The sequence below is a fragment of the Camelus ferus genome, chromosome 18 (genome assembly GCF_009834535.1).
Source record: "Camelus ferus isolate YT-003-E chromosome 18, BCGSAC_Cfer_1.0, whole genome shotgun sequence".
In the NCBI taxonomy this organism is placed as follows: Eukaryota; Metazoa; Chordata; class Mammalia; order Artiodactyla; family Camelidae; genus Camelus; species Camelus ferus.
In genome coordinates, this window is record NC_045713.1 from 29,917,618 (window position 1) to 29,941,707 (window position 24,090).

The 24,090-nt window shown below is 43.4% G+C and overlaps 1 protein-coding gene across 1 annotated transcript in view; it reads left to right on the top strand.

Annotated features, from left to right (window-relative positions):
- ARHGAP17 (Rho GTPase activating protein 17) overlaps positions 1-24,090 on the top strand; it is a 77,742-nt gene that overhangs the window by 6,018 nt on the left and 47,634 nt on the right.

The following is a 24,090-nucleotide window of genomic DNA, read 5'->3' on the forward strand; positions in this document are numbered from 1 at the left end:
AGCAAGTGTGGAGGCAGCATGTTACTCTAATATGGAATTACCTGTGTGCCAGTGATTCCCAGCGTGTACACAGCAGACCACCCCACCTACCCCCAAAGGGATTCAACACTCTGGTACAGGGGCCCAGAGTCAGCATGTGCACTGGGCATTTTTGTCAGACTGCAGATGGTTTTGCATAGATCATTTCTATTTATGTTTCTCAAATGTAGGCAGATACCTTTGTAATGAATGAAGTAAAAATCCATTTAAAAATATTATTACACGCTTATCTGCTTTGTAAGTGTGTGTGTGTGTTTTCTTAAACGTAGATAGTAAAAGTATAACATGACCATGGCCCTTTATCCAAAACTTCTGGGGTAAGATAAGTTTCAGAAATCAGATTTTTTCAGATTTTAAAGGAAAGTATTACTGCACACATGCTGTTATATAATCTCTCCAGTGGGGTCTAGGGCAATAGCCCATAATCAAACATGTTAATATTTCTGTAGCAAAATACACAATATTTCTATAGTGTTTTAAAGATTATACACAGCTTCATGTTAACTCAGGTCCAATTTTGTTGCCAAATGAGTTACCAAAAAAAAACCCTCTTTGTTTTGTAGGTTTCAAAGGATGGATAACGGATTATGGACCTGTAAATTCCTGTTTGAGAGAGTCCGAAATTTTACTTTGCATAATGTCTCCCATTTTCCAAAAAGTTGGAAATCACAATTACATTCTGTAAGCAGGGGTCACAAACTCAAGTGCCAGATCAAGTCAAATTAATAAGTGAAGTGGGAGATAGGTGTAAGACAACAGGGGATGATGAGGACTGCAGTGAACTAGTGAGTACATGTTCGTTTAAGGGGGATGATTGCTCTCGGCTCCAGCCGCTGGTTGCCATAGTGAATGTGGGTACCGTGGCGTTGCATCTTCCCATGTTTAATGATATTCCAGAATGCTGATTTCTTTTATTTAAATGTTGGCAACTAAAAGGAAAAGGAAAAAACACTGTGTAGACCAAAGAAATACATCTTCAAGCTTACCTGGTCTTGGGCTACCTGCTTTGACCTCTAGTTTAGAGACTAATTCTTTGGGTGTGAAAGTTGGACAGTGGTGTTTTGCTAATGAATTTCTTCTTAGGACCGGGATGAGACATTTGTTTTTACCACTATTCATCGTACTTAATTAGTCCTAAGATGTTTCTCTCTTCCTCTCCTTTCCCTCAGTTGTGTTTAGGTGTCTTCCTTATCAGAGATGCCTTTCGGTCTAGTAGTCAATTTGATCTCTCCTTGAATGTTTCATTAGCATTTCTTCTGTAGTTTCTCAGTGTTCTTCCACATGGGTTAGCCAAATTTATGCCTCCTGAAGAGTTTAAATCGAAAATCATAAACTATGTAAACACGTATGATATCAAGTATGATGTTGTGTATGTTTTGAGTGTAAAATATTTCAAATTAAGACATCAAGTTGATGGACACTTTATTTTAGAATTGCCTTATTTTCCAGCCAGTGGGAAGTTTTCTTTTTCATCTATGAGTTTGAAACTTGAAAGATATTAATCTTGAAAAAGGGAATAAAAGCCCCAAGTTAAAATCTTTAGGTTAAAGTAGTTAAGGGAAGTTAGGTTATAATGCTTCTGCCTTACCAGGGCCATAGTGACCTGAAGTGACATTGCCCAGCTGCCCTTGTATGCAGGCAGGGAAGTGTCCTTGTCTCCTGTCTTCTGAGACCACTCCCCTGGGTGATCTCAGCCCCATAGCTGCCACCTCGTGCTGACGACTCTCAATTTTATGCCTCTGGCGCTGGCATCTCCCCATCCCTAGACTGAACATCTCCACCTAAATGTCCTGCTGAGATTGAACTCATGAAGTTCATCCTCAAATTGGCCTCCTTTGCCTGGATTCCCTAGTCTACGGGTTGGCAAACTTTGACCTGCAGGCCAAGTCCTGCCCAGTGCCTGTTTTGTGAAAAAGGCTCCTTGGAACACGGCCATGTGCTGCAGCAGCAAACTGGAGTTGTTTTAGCGGTGAGCGCATGGGCTGCAGGGCCAGAGCTATCTACTGCCTGTTCCTTTTGCGGAAGAGTTTGCTGACTCTTGCTCTAGTGTGTTGAGTGCCACCACCCCTGCCCAGCCACCCTCTTCCGTGTTCTTTATATCCAGGCTCTCTCCAGGATCCGGCAGCTCTGCCTCCTGAGTATCTTTTAACTTGGTTTCTGCCTCTCAGTGGCCATTCTTGCAATGACCTTAGTTTAAGCTTTCATTTTTTTTTTTTTAATTTTTTATTTTTGGAGGGGGAGGTAATTAGGTTTATTTATTTATTTGTTAATGGAAGTACTGGGGATTGAGCCCAGGACCTCGTGCATGCTAAGCAGGCATTCTACCATTAAGCTATAGCCTCCCCCACTCCAGCTTTCCTGTTTTTCACCTGGGCTCACAAGGGTCTTCCAACTGGCTCTGCTGCCTTGAGCTGGTTTTCATCCCTTCTGAGGGACATCTAGGTCTCCCCTTAGTTTTGACATGGCCAGTCATTATTTTAATGATTATGGCCATTCCCCTCTAAATTATTTTTTTTGATGAATTACCTGAAGTTTAGAATCACAACACTTGTAGAAAATTAATATTTATATAGTCAGTGTATTGCCAAATTGCCTTCTAATGTGTTGACGCTATCTTTCGCTTACGGTACAGCAGGCAGTGTCGCACTGCAGTGCCCGTCATTATGCACGACAGGATGAAGGCTGTGTTTCGCCTTCACCCCAGTAGCACCCGACATTGTCTTCCTAAAAATTGACTTCTTATTTTAATTTTTTCCACTAAGGTTGAAGTGGCCGTTCTCCTTACGTTTGTATTTCCTTGTATGCTCAAGTTTTCTGTATGTGTCACTTGTTTATTTAATTGTCATAGAATTACTGTTCGGTTGTCAATTTCATTGTTCAGTTACCAGTTCAGTTCAACGAATATCTATTGAGAACCTGTCAAGTGCAAGCGGCTGGGACTAAAAATATAACCAATTCCTAGGAACTTGAGTGGGAAGATAGCCATACAAAAAGATAATTTGAATATAGCCAAATGTACCTGTTCTAGCTGATCTTAGGTATTAATAATGAAATATTTTAATGCTGTATCTTGATTTATTCATATGTTTTCATATAAACAAGTCTATATTCTTCTTCTAAGACACGTTACTTAAAGCAGTGATGGAATCTTGAGAGAGCATGTCTATGACTAAGTGCAGATTTGATATAAGTTTCAGAAGATAAAGCAGATTCTGTCAACAGTCAGACCCTGTGATGTATATAAGACACTGTTTTTGAATAGGTAGAGCCTATTTGTAGCAAATGATACGAAAACAGTGTTCAGTTCATCTTAGTCCCCCAGGTTGTGAGACTGGTTTCCTCTGTCTTGCTATTTCACATTAATTACAGCTTATTGATTATTTGCGAAGACCACTTCGTTTTAATTAGTCCTAAGATGTTTCTCCCTTCCTCTCCTTTCCCTCAGTTGTTTTTAGGTGTCTTCCTTATCAGAGATGCCTTTTGGTCTAGTAGTCAATTTGATCTCTCCTTGAATGTTTCATTAGCATTTCTTCCGTAGTTTCTCAGTGTTCTTCCACATGGGTTAGCCAAATTTATGCCTCCTGAAGAGTTTAAATCATAAATCGTAGACTACATAAACAGGTGCTCGAATGAATAACAAATATTTAAATTTATAAATGTTCAGAATTGCACAGAAATTCCTCTGTGCAACTACCAGCTACCTGTCACCTGTCAGTGTGAACATTTACACATCTACTAACTTGAATTTCATGTGGTCATTGGATACTTTCAGATGCATGGGCTGGAGTGGCCGCCTGAACCCACGCCCAGCTGTACCTTGGGGAAATACACCCAAGTGTTTCTCCTTCACTAGCTCTGGTGAGTGCTAGGGTAGAGGAGGAACAGACTCAGGTGTGGGGTCTCTGAAATGTGCATGGGGCTCCCTGAAGGCTTCTCCGACATGTGACACTTTAGCAATCTTGATAATAGGAAGGTAGGGCTGATTGGTGATGAAGAATTCCAAAAGGGAACAAAAATTTAGTAGGGGAAAACGAAAACCCTGAAAATGTATTCTTTAATTTGATTTTTTTTTGGTCTATAAATTGAAAAAAGACAACTAAATTTGATTCTTAATGGTGGAAAAACTCTATCCAGCTCTTATTTTCAAATTAGGTAGTGAAAGGTTGTGTGTAGATGCATGTGTTCTCAAGTCCAGGATGACTGTATTTAAATTCACAAGTCCCTGGATGCATTTCCATCCAGTAGAGGGAGGAAGTTGGTTCTTCCAAGCCTTAAAAAGCCTTAAAACCCAATATACTCAATTTTCTTTGCCTAGTGTAAACAGATGGCCGTCTTCCCCCCACATAGGCAATTTTGCTATGCACTGAAAGTCTAGTGAGGCATCATTTCTCACAGTGTAACTTTTAGTATCTTTACTTTTCATTATATTTGTTCATCCCCTCTCATAAACTTTTTAGTACTTTCACTGCTTTTGCATTTTTTTGGACATGCCAGTATTAATAACATTCTCCAAAGAACCCCAGCACGGCGGGACTCAAATACATGGCCACCCACGACTTGTGAACACCAGTTTTTGGAAAACGGCAGTATTGACTGGCTTTTGTTCTCAACGGTGGAAGCCAGCATTAGAAACGCTTCTGTTCCAATTTGGGGAGGTGGGGAGGGAATCATGGTTTGAAGCCCACTGCAGTGGAACTGGGGAGCCCCTTCATGCAGAAGGTTGAGATAAGTGGGTGCTTTAGGAGGACAACTCTGGCAGCAGGTGGAGTTAGGGTTGTGGAGGAAGGGGAAGAGGAGAAGGTGAAAGGAGGCTAGTTAGGAAGCATGGCAGCCAGAGCTAAGACGAGGGCATTGGAGACTGACCTGAAACCGTATTTAACTGAGGGGAGGGGATGGCTCAACTGGTAGAGTGTGTGCTTAGCATGCAGGAGGTCCTGGGTTCAATCCCCAGAACCTCCTCTAAAAATAAACAAATTAAGTAAATTACCTCCCTCCCCCCACCAAAAGAAAACATATTTAACACCATGATGTTTGGGATGAAAAAAACAGGTGCGTGGTTAGATGTTCTTTACTGAAACAGGAGACACAATGATTTTTCACTTTTCTGTTGTTTTATAATGCTTCTCTTTTTAAAAACATATAATTCTTTTTCTTTCCTCTTCCGTTAATTTCTGGCTCTGGGTATGTGTGTATGCCCTCGGCAATACCGCACTGTTTTCCTAACTGTATCTGTAATGTGTTTTAAACCTGGTAGACCTCGTTTGCTTCAGCTCCTCTTTTCCAGCTATTCTTTCCTGTTTCTGTCTAAAAATGAATTTTGGTATCACTTCTTTGCTAGTTCCTAGAAAAATTCACTTAGGATTTTGACTGATTTCAAGCTCACTTATCCAAGTAATATTTATTGGGTGCCTGCTGTGGATTAGGCCCTGAGGATACAAAACTAACTAAAACCCAGGAATTACGGTCCAGTAAACCTATGAACTAAACCTTGGGGAGAATTGACAGCTTCACAGCATGAGCATGGCACATGTTTTTGTATGCACAAAGCTTTTACGTGCTTCCTAAATATTTTGTTGTGTTGAGAATACTGTCTAATTAGTGTAATTGGTAAACCTGGGTGATATTAATGTTTGCATATAATCTGTGCACATACACACACTTGCATATAATTTCGTGGACTTCAAAGACATCCTCAAGCCCTTGGACAAGAACCTCAGGATGAAAGAAGAACATCTCCATGGTCAGTAGCTCAGGAAGCTGACCGGTTATCAGAGAGATGCTGGGCTGCAGCTCCCATGCTGTGAACTGGTGTCTTGAGAAGCGTTGTTTACAGATGGGCCCCCCACACGTCTTTTTGGTGCGCTATTCTGCTCGTCTCTAAAATATACCCTTGAGGTCTCTCTGAGAGATTTCCCCCCAAAAAGCAGAAATCTGGTTCTCTTGATGAGATTTGATGAGTACATCAAATTACTTTCCCTTAATAATCAGCTCTTTGGGCAGTTAGTTAATTTAGTTATGTTTTCAACTTTTTTAGATGGGGACTTTAAAAAACAAACACCACTTTAGGGCAGTTGGGGTGCAGTAAAAAGTGTGCTGGACTCACGTCTGAGGAGCTGAGAGCCTGTCTGCACCGTTCCCCAGCGCAGACCTCTGTGACCTTGGCCGAATTAGCCTCCCTGTTGTGTTCCCACACTTGTCCGCCCAGGGACAAGCCCTGGTATGTTTAAGAAGTTGGCATGTGATAAGGAGGCATCATAACACAGTCAGGAAACAGTACGAGACAACAGGTTAGTATCGGGAAAAAGAGTCAGGTGAGATTTCATCTCACTGCTATATGCCAACATAAACGGATCAAGAGTTTCTTTTGAAAAATAAAACTGTAAAATAAATAGAAGGAAATATGGAAAGAACTTCATGCTCCGGCATAAAAGTGCAGAGCATGAACAATAAAAGTTAAACGCTGTCTGTCCTATATCATAATCAAAACCATGACAGATGAATAACTGGCAGAAGTTGAGAGCAGCCACAACAGAGGGTTAATATCCTTAATATAGAGAGCTTTCTGGTCAGTTTCAAGACCACCACTCTAATGAGCAAATACCATGATCAGAAAGTCACACACGGCTATTAATATATGAGACTCTTTTCAAAATTACAAGTAATCGAAGAAGCACAAAGCAACTCCATTTTTCATGCAGCAAATCGGCAAAGTTGAAACCAACGCTGTACTGCTGTCTGGGGAGGGGTGAGAGGAAGACTGTGTTGTATGCTGTAGGTGGAGATGCAAACTGGCTTTCTTTTCCAGAAAGAAATTTGCTGGGGTGTGTGTGTGTGTGTGTTTTGATTGAATTATAGTCAGTTAACAATGTTGTGTCTGTTTCTGGTGTACAGGATAATGTTTCAGTCATCCATATACATGCATATATTCGTTTTTGTATTCTTTTTCATTATAAGTTACTACAAAATACTGGGTATAGTTCCCTGTGCTATACAGTAGAAACTTGTTGTTTATCTATTTTGTATATAGTAATTAGTATCTGCAAATCTCAAACTCCCAATTTATTCCTTCCCACCCCCTTCCCACCCCCACCTCACGCCCCCGGTAACCACAAATTTGCCTTCTATGTCTGTGAGTCTGTTTCTATTTTGTAAACTTCATTTGTGTCTTTTTTTTTTTTTTAGATTCCACATATAAGTTATATCATATGATATTTTTCTTTCTCTTTCTGACTTACTTCACTTAGTATGATAATCTCTAGGTCCATCCATGTTGCTGCCAAGTGGCATTATTTTATTTGTTGTGGCTGAGTAGTATGCCATCGTGTTTTACGAACCACTTCTAAAGTCTGAACCCGAATTCTCTGTCCGCCATCTGACCACAGCCTCTTCCCCTTTCAGACTCCTCTCCCAAACCCTTCTTCCTGTCCTTGCTGACACCCCCTGCCTCTCTGGCCTCGGTCCATCCCAGCAGTCTCTCTTTGACATCACGTTCAGAACCTTGTCCAGCTAGCCTTCTCTTTTCACCTGTTCTGCAGAATAATAGCCTGACTCCTCCTTCTTGGCATCTTCACTCCCATACCTGGGATACAGGATGTGGTCCAGAAAGATCATCTGATTGTGCAGGCTGGGGCTGCCAGAAGTTTACGGCCTCCAAGCTCAGCTGGACTTTTAATACTGCCTTCCAGTCCTTGACTAAGTTTCCCATCCCATTTTCCTAAGTGCCTTCGCCAGACTTACTTTTCTCAAACCTACTCCACCCGCTCCAGACACACCCACTCTCCTTGGATGACCTGCCTCCTAATTTCCAGAGAAAACTGGATTCTGCCACCATTTCTGTCCCTGCTGCTGTCGCCGCTTCCCCTCTTTCCCTTTCCCGGGGGCTCCGCTGCCCTGTCTCCCCTCTGCCTGCTCTGCGTTTTCAGTCCCTCTCTGGCCACTGGCTCTTTCTCCTCGGCGGCTGCGGGTTCCGGTTTTTCTCTGCCTTCTTTTTTCCGCACGTGGCTTTGCTTCTCCCTCTCCCCCTCTGCCCTGCACCCTGGCCTCCAGGCACCATTCTCCTCATCCCTCCCGTCCTCTCTGCCACCGTCTGCATTTTTAACCAGTCCCTCAGCTTCCCTTCGCTCCCGGCCTCCCCGGGGACTCCTCTTCTGTCCCCCACTCTGGCTCTTCTGTGTGTTCACAAGTCTTCTGTCCTTACCTGCCGTCTTCTCTGCAGGATCTGCATTCTGAGTGAACGCCCCCAATCCCTGCTTGCTGCTCCTCCTCACAGCAGGCTCTGAATTTCCCACCCAGGTGCCTCTTCTGTGGCATCGTACATACATCAGAGCCAACATCAAAAAACACACTGAAAAAAACTCCACCCGAACGTTCAGCAGATCCCTTCAGTTCAGCATTTCTGAAGCAGACCTCACTGACCTGACCCTTAGGTCCGCCCAAATTTCCTCTCCAGGGAAAGAACCTTATTATCCAGCCAGTCACTCAGCATAGAAACTTGGTGATCATTCTAGGCTCTTCCTTCTCACCCTACACCCACGCCACGTCACTCAGCCCTGTTCATCGTCCCTTTGTAAGAGCTCCCCGTCCCCTCTCCTTCCCCGCTGCCTCCTCACTTGGGGGCAGGCCCCTCGTCTTTACCTGGGTCTCATGTACGCGGGTCTCCTCGTGTTCTCCTCCAGGGTGTCCTGCTCTCACACACCTTCCGCACCGCTGCCAGAAAGGTCCGGCCAAAGAACAATAATGGGAATCAGGACAGCTTGCATTTATTTGGATGCTTACCGATGCCGGGCACCATTCCAAGTGCTAGTCACCGACTGATTCATTTAGTAGCCAGCACAATCAATACTGTGTTATTCCCTTTTACGGAGGGGAAAACAGAGGCCCAGAGACATTCAGGAACTTGTCTGAGGTCACAGAGCTCGTGAGTCTGTCTCCAGAGTCCACACACTTAACTACTTACGTTACTAACAACAAGAAAAACCATGTTTCGGGATTTCGAGGCAATTAGCACTTTGCATGTATTATCTCTTTCAATCCTTTCAAGTCTGTAAGTTAGAAACTCAATATCTCCATTTTTACAGATGAGGAAATGGAGGCCCAGAGATAAGTAACCTGCTCATAGCTACACAGCTTTTGGATGGTGGGCTGGGCTTTGAACCCCAGCAGGCTTGGTCCACACTTTCACTCGTAGCCTCATTCCCCCGACAAGGAGCCGGGGGGCGGGGGCGGGATTCCTTCTGAACTCACGCTTTTATCAGTTTCCTCCTGTTCTGTGTTCAGACTTGTAGGTGACAAAGGAGATATGCACATATAAGTCGTTTTCACGAATAAGAGCATTTGCAGTGATAAGAAAAGACCAGCGTCCTGTTTGAACGATCTCCAGATTTGTTGAAATGCTAGATTTTCCCAGAAATTCCTTTGCCTGTTTAAAATGCTCTATTCCGACTGCTCCCTCTCTGCCTTTTTATCAGGTGATTTTGCAACTTGGATTTTTAATACAGTCTTAAGAACACAACTATCATAATAACATGTTATGGCACAACAGATTGAACTGTCACCAGTAGGTTCCTGAAGGTATCCATGATGGGAAAATTCTCTGAGAAGGAGAACTTAAGACATTATGGGAGACAGTTTAATTTAAGATAATTGACCAAACATGTGTTTATTTCTTCTCTGCCATTAAAATCCATTGAAATGTTAGAAGAGATCTTCCTTTAAAATTTTTGGAGATTAAAAAATATGGTACTGAAAGCTATTCAGAAAAAAAAAAAAATCCCAGGTGACTTATTGAGAAGTAGCTCTGTGGATGACTAAAGCAAGTGGTGTTTTATCTGCTCATGTGTTGTCTAAGGCAGGACAATGGGATGGAAGAAAAATCCTCAGAAAAGATATTGCACCCACCGTGGGGGAAAAGGGCTACTAACAAAAAGATGCAGAGTTCTTGGAAGTTAAAAACTATTAATACTGTCCCTAACATAAAAAATCTCAAGGAGCTAAAGAACCAGTCTGTAGAAAAGAAGTAAAGCAGGTTTCTATGTCCTTTCATTTTCCAGGTTACAAGACACCCCCAAGTTTCCATCATCAGCAATAGCGCTAATTAAACAAAAAAGAGTTATTTACTAGGTCATTACTTGGAATAGCATCCTTCCACCTCCTCCAGCCTCCCGCCCCATTAATGTAAATGAATTATATTAATCTTCCTACAGAAAGACTGCCACCTCTTTGTCTCTCTGACAACCGTGAAGATTCTTTCTGTTAACCAAATGGTTCTTAACTGAGGGCAGTTTTGGCCCTCCCCCCGACATTTGGCAGTATATCTGGACATTTTTGGTGGTCACCACTGGGGAAGGAGGACGCCCTGCCACTGGCTTTGAAGCGGGTGGGAGCCAGGGCTGCTGTTAACGTTCTGTGATGCTCAGGACAGCACCCTGAGTAAGAAGGAATTATCTAGACCAAAATGTCGGTAGTGCCAAGGTGGAGGAATCTTTAGCTCTAAAATGCCGAGCACGCTTGTAGCCAAAACTTTTTCTTTCTCTCCCAAGACCTCAGAGACATAAGTTAAAGTCCAAAAGCTGGAAATTGGCAATCTTCTTGATGTTAAACTACCCCGATACTTTACTAGAAAATAGAGAAAATCTCCAACATTTCCTTGTGCCTAATCTGCCTGCACGGTGAAACTAGGGTGTGACATTAAGTTTGACATTTACCCAGGAGCAAAAACATCCACTGTTAGAATGATTGACACATCTTTCTGCCATTCTGTCCTTGTCAGTCTGTCTGGTTCCCAGGGAGTTTGGTTGCAGCCTCACAGTCCCTTTTTGACTGGGGCAGCAGACAGCTGTGACTAACCAGAGGTGGCATGGGAAGTAAGAGCTAAGACCTTCCCCACCCCAGACTGCATCAGTATAGATGTCTTAATGCCCAAGCTCTCTCCGTCTCCCTCCTCCTCCCCAGCACAATGTTGCAGTGATCTTTAGAAGATGAAATCTTTTTAACCTTTGTCTCTCTGAAAAAAAAAAAGGCTTTATTTTGCCTTCATCTTTGAGGAATATTTTCATTTGATGTAGAATTGTTGGTTGATTGCTTTTCTCTCTCACCACTTTAAAGATGTTCTTCCATTGTCATCTGGTCATAGTAGTTCTGATGATAAGTCAGCCATCATTCTTATTGTTGCCCTCCTGTATGTGAAGGGCTGAGCCTTTTTAGTTTCCAGTCGGCTTTCAAGATTTTCTCTTTATCTTTGGTTTCCAGCAGTTTGACCTTGATCTTTTTAGATGTATTTTTCTTTGTGTTTGTCTTGTTTAGAGTTCTCTGGGCTTGGATCAGTGGTTTGCTAGTGTTCATTAAATTTGGAAACTTCTTAGCCATTTTTTGGTTCAGTGTTTCTTCTGCCCTGTGTCTTTTTTTTTTCCCTCTAGCACTCTAATTACATTTATGAAAAACTGATATTGTCCCGTAGATCTTGGATATTTTGTCCCAGTTTTTTCCTCTTTGTATTTTAGCTTGGATAATTTGTTTCAGTTTCCAGACCTCTGCAGAAGTCCCTCATCTATTCATGCATTCTGTCCACCTTTCCCACTAGCTCCTGTAATGTACTTATCATAGTTGTTTTAAAGTCCCTGCAAGATAATTCCAGCATCGTGGCTGTCTTTGGATCTAGTTCCATTGACTATTCCATCTTGATAATGCATATTTTCTGTTTTTTCCCCCCATGGTAAGTTTTTTTTTTTTTTACTGTGATCAGTTTTGGTTGAATGCCAGATGTATGGAGAAACCAGGAGTGCATGCCTCTTCTGTCAGGCCATTTGTGTGAGGGCTCAAGTCAGTCTAGAGTGTTGTTGTGTGACTCTTGGCTTGGTTGTTGCTTTTGGTACATTCAGTTCATCACAGGCTTCAACTTTCATCCCAAAGGCGGGATGAAAATTTTCCCTCTGGCAGGTCTTGTTTAGCTCAGTTTTCTTGTTTACCCCCACATTTAGTAGGACTTGTGTGCCTGCATCAAAATAGCTTTTCTCAGCTCTCCTGTCCCTCCCTGTGGCACTGCCTGGTACTCATTTTTTTCTTTTTTCATGTCTATTTTGTTTTGTTTTGTGGGGGGGGGGTAATTAGATTTATTTATTTATTTACTAATGGAGGTACTGGCGATTGAACCCAGGAAAGCACGTACTCTACCACTGGGCTATACCCTTCCCTGCTCTGATACTCAGTTTAAGGCCCAAAGGCCTGCAGGGTTTCTCTCATTTTTCCCAGTTGTTCTTCAGCAGGCCCTGCATGCCTGTGCCTTGGGTGGCCTCCGAGGGGGATGTGTCAGCCCTCCCGCCCCTCCCTCGGTGGTAGACTGCCACCACCTCCCACTCTGTGTGAGGCCCCAAGTACCCGAAGCCTTCTCAGTTCCCCAGCTTTGCCCTCAGACTTCAGCGGGCCCCTCACACCTGAGCTTCAGGTAGGGCCTTCCCCGAGCCGGGTCACCTTGTCTCCGTGCTCTCTCTCTCACTTCTGTCCTCATTACCTTACTGTCCTCTATCCAACATTCGTGCTTCGAACTCCAATTCATCCACGAGGCCTCAAAAGGCATCACTAGTTTCAGAAAACCTTTCTGGTATCCTCGATCTGCATTAGATGCCCTCCCATTGCTCTGTAACATTTGGCAAGTAAATTAAATTCTCTGTGCCTAGGTTTCTCGTCTGTAAAATGTGTACAATAGTAGTACTGATTTCATAGCTATCCTGAGGATTAAATGAGTGAAAGCACGTAAAGCGCCTGGAACACAGACGTTAAGAGCAGGATCTCTGGAGCTCAGAACTGCCCAGGTTCAGAGCCTAGCTGTGAAACCTTGGGCAAGTCTCTGTGCCTCAGTTTCCTCATCTGTAACATGGAGGTAATGCTACTCCCCCCACAGAGTTATTTTTGACCTTTAAGGAATTCATTCTTTAAAGCACCTGGAGCAGCGCTAAACACATGGCCCCAGCTCAGTGAGTGTTCTCAGTGGTAAGGATGACTGATGACCGCCACTCTCCGGGGGGCGCTGTGCTCCACCCATCGGCGTGCTCAGCGCACTGGAGCGACATGGTTTATTTTCCTCGAGAGTCCCCAGCTTGTCAGGGCAGGGGCCGTATCTCTTACTCATGATGGCTCATGGAAGGGAACCCAACAAATATTTGTTCAGTGACTAACCACATGGAAGGGTTAGAGGCAGAGTACGCATGGCAGCAGTCTGTGGCTGAACTCAGTGGTGGGCTGCCAGCTCCCCTGAGTTAACATTTCATTTGAGTAAAAGCCTTTTGGGTAAAAGCCTCGTTTGAAAAAAATCAGTGTTCTATCTTGAGTCACCCACAACATCGTTTCAGCCCTTGTGGTGTCGGAACACTCTTCTTTGACCTTTAGAAAAGGGCGCGTGGAGATGATGGTGTTCTCCACCCAGAATCTATCTGTCATCCGTCCAAAGCAGCCTCACCCCAATCTTCCAGGTGACTGTATTTTCCCTTCATTTTGTGCACCACACTAAGCGTGGAAATTTCTGGGCTACATCTGTGATGTGTATTCCTTGTAGAATCTTAGAGGGTCTGCACTTACCCAAATTCTCAGCATTCTTTGCCTTTAAAAAAATATGTTTATTGTTATTTATAGAGATACAGCTCTACGTTTGCAAAGCGTGGTTTTGAAATATCCTCTCATGTGCTATTGTGTTGTGGTCTTTGAAAAGTTGTGTGAGGTTGTCGATGGAAATATAAATAGAGATACAGAAAGGTCAAGGATGGGTTTTTAGATCATATGGTTAGTTTGTGTTAAAGCCAGCCCCAGCATCTAGCATGAAAATTAATTAAGAGAGACTCCACTTTGGTTAATGAGCTTGAAATTGTTCTCTTTCTGGGGGTCCACAGACTTTGTTTCATTATGTGATTTGTTTAATGGGTGCCTGCCTCAGTTTCCACATCCCCGAAATAGGGATAATAAAAATTGCCCTCTGAGGGTACATGTAACATAGTAAAAATGGAATAATACATGTGAAAATGCTTTCACTAAAAAAGAGAAGGTAAAAATTCAAAGTATTACTTTTTTTTTTTTTTTTTAGTGTTGGAAATCTGGTGATTTATGCAGGGTATAATCCATGAATTTTTGTTTCTGTGTTTGATTTATTTCTCGACCAGGGAGCGCTCCAGATTTTTATCAATTCTTCTTGAACTTTTAAAAGTGTTTTTCAAGTTGTGAGTTTACAGTCAGTGATTCTGCCATCCTATTTCTGATAAAATAGCAACTTGTCATTGGCCGGGATGAGACTGTTAGGGCTGGGCGTCCGGGTCCTTTTTTGTCTCCTGGGTAACTGCAGAGGCCCTCCAGGTGTTCTTTCTACCCCCATACTGTACCCTGCTATCAGAATTGTCATTCTAAGATTCAGATCTGGGTTTCAGACGTGCCACTGCATGGCTGAGAAACCATCAGTGGCTCCCCATCGCCTCCTGCTTCCTTAGCACCAAAGCCTTCGCTTCAGCCAGGTCCCCTCCTCCCCTGCTCCTTGCCCTCGTGCAGGACCCTCTCCAGATCCCTTCCCCCGCGCTCTCTGGATGTTGTGTCTTATCTGAGATCTGTCTGGACAGCTTCCCTGCGAAGCCTCTCCTGGCTGCGCAATCCATTCCTCCCCTCTCTGTGCTCCCACAGCTCCCAGCGGACTTGTTTACATTTCTGTCTTTCCCATCAGCTCCGCAAGGGTGGGGACTGTGGTTCATTTCTCTCCTTTTTTCCCCCTCCCCAGTTCTTCACATGGAGAGGGAGCTCCATGAAGACTGGCTGAATGAATGAAGATCTAAACTATCTGGTGGCAAGTCCGCCCTCGGGCGGTTTCTATCTGGAGAGTTCTCTGGCCCCCCACTCTGCACGTACACCTGAGAGCCACCAGCGCTGGCACCTTCACAGCCTCGTCACCACCCGTGGGAGGCTCAACAGCTTAAGACGCTGATCCTTTGATGAAGGGTTTTGCTAACTCACCACATATTTGGTCTCTGGGTTTCTGTGTATTGTGTGCCTGTGCCTCTCTTTGGTGGCCTCCAGCCCACACAGCGTTATCACAACCAGCCCTTTGTCTTCACCCAGCAGCCTGCCCTGCTCCTGCTGTAAGCGTGACATCGCTTTTTGTCTTTGTGTGGTCTCGGCTGCACCGCGACTTCTTCCCGGAGAAGCTGCAACAGCTCAATGGCTGTGGAAGGGTCTTTCTTAGAGAAAGACTTACTGCTTGGGATTTATCTGAAGGTGGTTGTTATTTGCTCTCAGAACGGCCAACACTCCATGCACCCTCCCTGGGTGCCAGGGACCGTGTTTATGAGAGCAATAAGATAGATAAATGAGATAAGTGGCGTTTCCAAACAGCCACTACGGTGTTGTTGTTGTTGTTGTTGTTGTTGTTGTTGTTGTTGTTGTTGTTGTTGTTATTCCCATTTTACGGTGGAGGAGGTGGAGACTCCCATTTGCAGCTTACCAAGTGACGGCACTGGGATTCAAAGTCAGGTCTGTCTGACTTCCTGAGCCCTGGCTCTTGGCTCCTACCGTGTTCTGTTTCCTTATCCTTTGCCTGAAATGAAACTTAGAACCTGCTCTCCATTAGTTTCTTATCACTCCGCGTACACTGCCTGCGAAGGCAAGAGAGTAAACTCAGTCGTGACTCATGCACTTCAGACCACATGCGGGCGGTCCTGACCTAGGAGGAGTGCGCGTGGGGCCGGCTATAGGGCAGCACCGCGGCCGCCTGCCTGCCCTTCGCTGCCGGAACCCCCGCTCCACCGTGTCCTGGTACACACTCTGCCGCCCGCAGCTCCTGGTACTCTGCCCCTTCTGCTGCAGGGCTCCTCAGCCCTGGTTCTCAGCCCTGGCTGCGCTTTGGGATGGCCTGGGGAGCTTTAAAGCGCACACAAAAAAACCCCACCCCCCAGAGGTTCTGATTCAGTCATTCTGGGTTGGGGTCCAGCTGTTGTTTGTTTTTTTAATAACTTCATTGAGGTGCACTTTGTATATCATAAAATTCGTCCATCTTAAATGCACGATTCAATGACTTTTAGTAAATATACAGAGTTGGGTAACCATCACTGCGATCTGATTTTAGAACAGTGTCACCATCCTGATAAGATCCCTTGGACCCCTTTACAGCTAATCCTTGCTCCCACCCTAAATTGCCCTCGGCTAACCACTAGTCTTCTCCCTGCCTCTATAAATTTGCTTTTTCTGGCCATTTTTTTTTTATCGATGGACTCACCTGCATTATTTTTCAAAGCCCCCTGATTGTAATGTGTAACCATGGTTGTGAAACACTGTTATCTCCTAGTTTTTTGTTTTATTTTTTAACCACCATTTCCTGGGTTCGGCAGATGCTTTCAAGGGCTTTCATTTAGATAAGCTGTAAGCGAAGTGGGCCTCTGTAAGCTGCACTGAGAACATAAAGATCATTTATAACTTGCTTTCTATCGGAACATGCTTTTCAAAGTCCAACCGTGCTGGCTTAGGAAGACGCACCTGGAAGAGAGCCTGTGCGACCTTGTCTTAGGATGCGGAGTGCCCCTCCTCCAGTGGCCACGGCCCAGTCGCAGCCGAGCCCTGGAGTTGGTGTGGCTTTGCCCTTGGCACTTTTGATTTCAATTTTCTGCATGGCTTTTCAGCTCCTCCTGGCCTCTTGCCTTGCCTGGCAGTGAACAGCACCCACTCCTTCCCTGATCCTCCCCCCAAGAGGTCTCAGCTCCACATGCACTTCCACTGTGATGTGTTGCGAAATATTTCTCATGTATTTTTGCCTATTTGAGGAAGTTCTGAGATCTCAAACTCAGCTGCCCCCAGGCCCAAGCAGGTGCTGTGAATGGTTAGAGCAGGCGGGGAGGGAGGCACTTGGACTTCCCCCGGAAGACTGTTGAGGGGTGTCGCAGAGTGTGCCGGTGGCCCTGCCGCTTCTAACTTTGCCATAAGCAGGAGTCCTTGGTGGAACTTTCAGACTTAGCACATGGTTACAGCAGGGACAGCAAATAGATTCCATTCCATGTGCCAGAGGGGAGAAGCCAACTGACCAAACACAAAGCTGCAGGTGAAGCTGACGTGTGTAGGAAAATGATAAAACCCGATTCAACTCCTTTTAAAATGTAACAATTCATCTTAGTCATTGACTGGGAGTCAAATAATATTATGGAGATTCAGTGAAGTTTGATAGGGTTTGTTATTGTTATTTAAAGTAAAAAATAAAGGTTGCTTATCTTAGAGAAGCTGTAAGTATATGGGTAAAATTCCATCACTTGGGGAAATAAATCACAGCATAGAACTGAGATGTATTTCACCCATACTATTATCAAAATACTTTCTGCTTGTTCGTTTTCTCCCTGATAAATATCCTAGTTCTTTCCAGTATCATGCGTGGAGATCTTTTCTTTCTTTTTTTTTTTCCCTTTTCTTTTCCCAGATTACCTCTTTAGAGTTCTGTAAACTCCCTTTTAAGACTTTTTAAATTACTTTGTGGAATGTGTAACGAATTGATTCATTCCTAAAGTGTCAGAGGGTCCTTTATTTTTAAAATCCAATTAAGTAGATTTTAGATTCCTTCCCAGAAATTTAAGAAGACGGCTAATTTAATGAGATAAAACAGGAAAAATTCACTCAGTAGTTCCCTGTCTCACTGTGAAATCGGATGAGTGAGTCCAAACTCTGTGCAATTCTCAAGTGGATTTTATAAACACTTTAACAGGAGATGACAGTGTTGCACACAATCTGGTTCCCAGCAGAATTAAATGGACTACTTCGCCGTGGGTCTGGCCACTGTAACTTCCCTGAGAATACCAATGCCTGGGCATGCACTGACTGTGCGGTATTGTCGCCTGCTGTGCAATATTGAGAATCCTCAGGAGACTGGTCAGAGTTCTTCTTACTCATCAGAGGTGCATTTGGATATTGGCAGATGACCAGGATTTGAAATCAGCTTATTAAAAATTCTCTCCATGTCCCATTTCTTTCTTTTTTTAAAATTTTAATTGGTATATCAAAGTGAATGCATAAGTTAAAAACCGACAGAACCATGATCCCTTACGTGAATTTGTAAACCAAAAAACAGCAGCACTGTGATCTTGGGATGACAGTATTGGCTCCCAGGCCACCTGTTGCCATCCCTGAGTAGAGTGTGCTGGGGTGGGGGTGGGGTGGGGTTGCAGAAAGATGAGCCCCCAGAGCGAGTGAAGGGATGGTAGGGGAGTCATCTGGTGGAGTCTCGAGAAGCCAGTGTCTCTCAGCTCCTGAAATGCAAGTTGGGAAGGTGCAGAAATCCCCCTTCAGAGTCAGAGGAGTTTGGAAGTGATGGAAAAGGACTGGCGTTTCACAGGAAGGGAAATTTCATGGCATTTCACTTGAACAGGGATTAGGGGTCAGGAAACTGTGGCCTATGGGCCAAATCCGGCTGCTGTAGGCTCAGAATGCTTTTTGCATTTTTAAGTGGTTGTAAAAGCAAAATCAAAAGGAGAGTGATATTTCCTGACATATGACAATGATGTGAATTCACATGTCACTGTCCATAAATAAGTTAATTGGAGCACAGGCGGGTTCATTCATTTCCATGTCATCTGTGGCCGCTTTTGTGCTGCCACAGCAGAGCTGAGTCGTCGCACCGGGGACCATCTGGCCTGCAAACCTGAAATATTTATCATCTAGTCTTTCCAGGAAAAATGTGCGACGCTTGACGTAGGCAATGGTATTTATTTACATCTTGTCCTGGAATATGTTTATAAGTAGGAATCAGGAAGAAAAACTCATTATAATATGTGTTTTGGGGGGACGTGGGTGGGTGTAGGTGGGTAGGGAAAGCGGAAACGCGTATCACATACTAATTTTAGTCATCCTGGGTTTTACAGTGGAAGGCAATTCTCTGTTTTCCTATGGCCACTTTTCTGCCTTAGAGTTCCCGAATTTTTTTCTTGCTATATCTCTTCTGAAATCTGGAAAGTTCTTTTCTTCAAACCTCCCTCTGTCACTGTGACAGCCATTTCCTTTTCTCATTCACCCGTTCAGTGCATATTTACTAAGCGCCCCCTGTGTGACAGGCAGGGGCTAAGCTGGGTGCTGGGGAGGGCTGATGGCTAAGGTAGACCTGGCCTCTGCCCCCACGGAGCTCTCTGGCCGGCAGACACGAGGTCAGTAATGCTCCACGCTTGGATGATCACAGCGGGCATTGAAGGTGTGGACTTGAGCATTTATTGCCATGGTTCCCATAATACGTGCTTGCAGCAGATGTCTGTGCCCTGAATGCGGTCCTCAGTTTCCTGGGAAACAAAATGGTGCCTCAGGATAGTGGCCTCTGGCACTGAGTGTAGCAATGGGGGAAACTCTTCCAGAAATCAGTCCACGCTTAGAGATGGAGATTGTCAAGGCCAATTGGAAAATTTCCTTTGACCCCGTCTCCTCATTTGAGCATGTCTAGGACAGGTGAACCTCTCTAGGCCTGCACAGCCCTGCTGCTTTTAGGCTTTGGGAATGAGGAGGAAAGAAATCTTCTGCTTTACCAGAAAGTGACAAATAAATGAAAAATCCTACCTGATGTAAGCCTGGTTTGAGTGACTAGTGAAATCACACAGCAGCTAGCGTAGGAAAAAACAACTCCCAGAGTAAGATGGTGAGTGGGAAGTGCCTTCCTGCGGTGTATTGTTTTTCCAGTTACAGACAGGAAACATCAAGTGTGTTTTCAAGCACAGAACGCTGGACACAGAGACGGCTCTGACAAAGCAGAAAAACACCCATGTGCAAAAAGTTTAGGTCTGTGTAGCAACATGTTTGATTTAAAACAATCCGATTTAGCAAGTATTATTTTTATGATTGGATCACATTGTCTTGTTACATTCAATATGCTGCTCCATCCCCCTTTGCTTTATTTATGAGTTTTAAAAAACTGATCAAAGATAACAGATCTCAGCAAAACCAAGTTTCTTTGGTTTACATAAATGGCTTTTTAAAAAAAAATTATTTTAAAAAATTTTTTTGTTTTTAGGGGGGTAATTAGGTTTCAATATTTATTTACTTTTTAAGTGGAGGTACCCAGGACCTTGTGCATGCTAAGCACGTGCTCTACCACTGAGCTATACCCTCCCCTGCACCGTAAATGGCTTTTGAATGGGCACCTTGGCCAGTATTCTGAGTGCTAATTGCTGAAGTTCCCTTAGGTAAAATTTTCACATCTGTGGTAAAGATGAATGTTCCAAAACACTTCAGCGTAGAAAGGGCTGAGCCTTGGACAAGTCACAGTGATGAGGGAGGTCAGGTCATTTGGACCACATATTGGGGGAAGTGGGGACAGTTGTGGGTCCCTAAAATTGAGATGGGGATTGCACAGGCCAGTGGGGGGATTTTTGTGTGAAGGAGCCACCCCAGTTTATCACATTCCCCAGTTGTGATTTGTCACTTAAAAGTAATCCTCCCTAGGTACCTCATATTCATGGATTGCAAGAATTAGTATTGTTAAAATGTGCAAACTACTGAAAGCAATCTACAGATTCAGTATAGTCCCATCATAATGGCAACTGGACCCTTTGCTTTAAATTTAGAAGCACTTTACCTGAAAAGGTATCTGCAGGCTGAAAAATACACAGAACATACTACATGAAAATGTTAACATACAGTTTAAAAAATAAGTTTACCCTGTGTTTTCTGCCTTTGAGAACACTCTGTTTACTACATTGATAAAGTTAATTTTAGAAAGAGATTCAATGCATCTTCTTAACCAGATTTTAGGGTTCACTGAAATTATTTAAATTGCCTGTAATAAGGAAAAATTATTTTCCCCCAGCTTTACTGAAGTATAATTGACAAAACTGTACATATTTAAAGTATACAATGCGATGATTTTATTTACATATACATTATAAAATGATTACTACGATCAGATTAATGAACATATCCATGACCTCCCATAGTTACCTTTTCTTGTGACAGTTATGAGAATGCTTAAGACCTACTCTCTTAGCAAATTCCAAGTCTGTATTATTAACTGTAGTTGCCATCCTGAACATCAGATCCCCAGAACTTATCCATCTTATAACTGAAGGTTGGTACCCTTTGACTAGCATCTCCCTATTTCCCCCACTCCCCAGTCCTGGTGACCACCCTTCCACTCTGTTTCTATGAGACTGTCAGTTTGAAACAAAGACAGTAAATATCCTGATTTTTGCCTTGTCATTTGGGTACGCTGAGGTCTGTGCTCTGTTGTACTTGTGTACAGACTGACAGCTGGACCAATGACTTTACAGTTGATGTTACACTTCACTTAAAGTTATGCGTCACTTGAAACCATATCAAGTATGATACTTAAAAAGGTAACTAACATACTGTTTTTAAAAATCTGATGCAGTTTAAAAAGTCAGATAACAGGAAAAGGCTTATCACAACGTACAGTGGAATCTCTCCTTATTCATCCCACTTTCCCAGTTGAGATTCTCCAGCTGAAGAGACAAGTACTTTCAAATTTGAGCTGTTTATTTTGACATTTACTCGTATCCATATTTATAGATAATATGTGTAAACTGCTATCCTTCACGTTATCAAGTTTAGGCATTATTTATTGGCTTCCTGTTATGATAAATGAGGGTTTGGGGCTCTTGTATAACCTTCCTCTCTCCTTCTGCTCCCCCATCCTTCCAGTGCAGTCATATTATAATTTGGGGATATACTATTTGATATTTACATTACTATATCCAATCAATTTTTTGTAGCTGAGCATAGTAGTGGACCATGACTATCTTGCCAAAGGACTTTTTGTTTTTTTTCTGAAGTTAATTCTTGCTTTCTTTTTACATTGACTTTCTTTTTCCTTGTGATGCTCACAGTGCTGTGGCTCATATAACTGACTCTCAAAAAAAAAAAAAAAAAAAGCCCTGGTTTATGTTGTTTGCATTTGTTTGCATTCTATCTGATTTTTCATTTCAAGTTACCAGCGTGAGGTCGGTGAACAAGGAGCTGAGACAAGATGCACACAATTGGTTCTCCTGGACCATGGAGCTATTACTAACTCTCTCACACCTGCTAAGCACCCACATTTTAAAACTAAGTTTTCCTCTTATATTTTTAAAATAATTTTGTTTCATAAGAAGACACACTTGCTCTGAACCTCCTCTTTTGAACTTGTGAATATTTTAATAGGTCTTGGGACTTCCCTCCGTGTATACTTATTCTTTCAAAGGGACATTTCAGAGTTCTGCCAGAGGTGTCCAGGGCCTTGTCCAGATCGTTGGGTCCTGGCCAGAGGAGACAAGGTGAAAGTTACATAATCCAGTGGTGGTATTTTGCTAGAGGAGGGGCAAGGCTCTTGGTGAGAGGGAATCATGGAGAAGCTATGGTGGTCTCATGCCAGGTATGTCCCTGCTAGGCTGTCAGGGTTCTTTCTGAGGCTGGCTCCTTGAGCTCATAGTCAGCTGTGGTCCTACTCCATTTCCCCAACTGGCGTGACTACCTGTGTTTGGCGCTTCAGCAATGCCTGGCACCACATGTGCCAAGCAAGGGCCGAGATGGCACATTTTGGCTGGCTGCTTGCAGAACGTGCTCAGAGAGTTGAGAGTTCGCCTCTTCTGGAAGCTGGGGCCTTGGCCTCATCTCCAGGCTCTGCTCCTCTGGTCCTGGGGAGTATTTGAGTCAGGTCAGTGTTCCGGTCTCCTGCAGAAACCAAGCCACTCCTATAGGCATCTCCCAGTTAACTGGGGCACTGCTGTGACAACTGGTATTGGAATTCTCTGTGGCAACGCCTGGGTTTTACCGGACATGCCATCACCCACGTGTGGGCTGGAAGTGTGTGCCACCACACTTCTCGCGTCTAGCACTGCTCTGAGCTTAGCACTGTTTTGCGGTCATTCTAGGGGGTCCCACAACCTTCTGGCCAAAGGGCTTTCCCTTCTCTAGTGTTGGTTCATAGGCAAGATCATGTAGCCTTCCATTCTGCAGTTTATCTCATAAAAAGGCTTCAGATTTTCTGGTTCACTAATGGTCTTCACACAACCCTCCCGCAATGTTCAGAGCTGAAACAGATTTTTTTTCTTTTTCCTTTAAAAATTTCTTTGTTTATTTCAGTGGGAATATGGTAGGATTGTTAAATGACTTGGCCTAAATCACTTTTTGGACTGCGGAGAAAAGTCTTCTTAAAAAATTACTGTGATCTGGCAACTGAGAATGCTCTGCTGATTGTTGGCTGCCCTGTGAGTTTTCTGGAAAGGGCACTGAAGTCAACAGTGGTTCTAAAGCACAGATGAGGGAAAGTTGTAAAAACACTTCGTTTCTAAAGTAAAGATGAGATAGCTGAAGGAAGGAAGATGCAATTGTCATTATTGTGTGTGCTTGATTGCATGATGTTTCTAGACTTGTGACAAACTTGTTTGTTGTGAAACTCAGAAGTGATCATTTTAAGAATTGAAGTTCAATGTGCTCTAGAAAATTGGCTTATTTTCTTTATTTCTCTGGAGCAATCAAAGTGCGGTCTATAGGTCTCAGGCTAGGGAATTCTGGGCTGGGAGGGGAGGGGCTTGTTAACAAAACACAGGATCTCACTTCAGACCTACTGAATTAGAAACTCTTGAGGTGAGACCCGGAAAATGGCATTTTTTTTTTAATTTTACTTTTTAAAATCTGCAAGGTTTTTGTTTTGTTTTGCAGAGAGAGGTAATTAGCTTTACCTATTTGTTTATTATTTTGATGAAGGTACTGGGGATTGAACCCAGGACCTTGTGCACGCTGGGCACACACTCTACCACTGAGCTATACCCTCCCCCAGAAAGTGGCATTTTTAAATCAGTGAAGCTCCCCATCCCCCCTGTTGAATCTGTGCATGCTCAAGTTTGAGAACCACTGGTCTCAGTCATTTGTTCTTATCTGGGGTTGCTATTCTCTGCAAACTTTCATTTTGTGTTTCTTTGATTTTGCTTCAGTTGCCCTCAGGTATAAAAACTGGTAAAAATTTCTCCCCTTGTTATCATTCATTTCTGCCTGCTTTGTTTTAAGCTCCAGGATAATAATTACTCAGTTTCATGAGTTGCTTTCTATTTCTGGATTTCTCACTCTGAACTTTTAATTTTT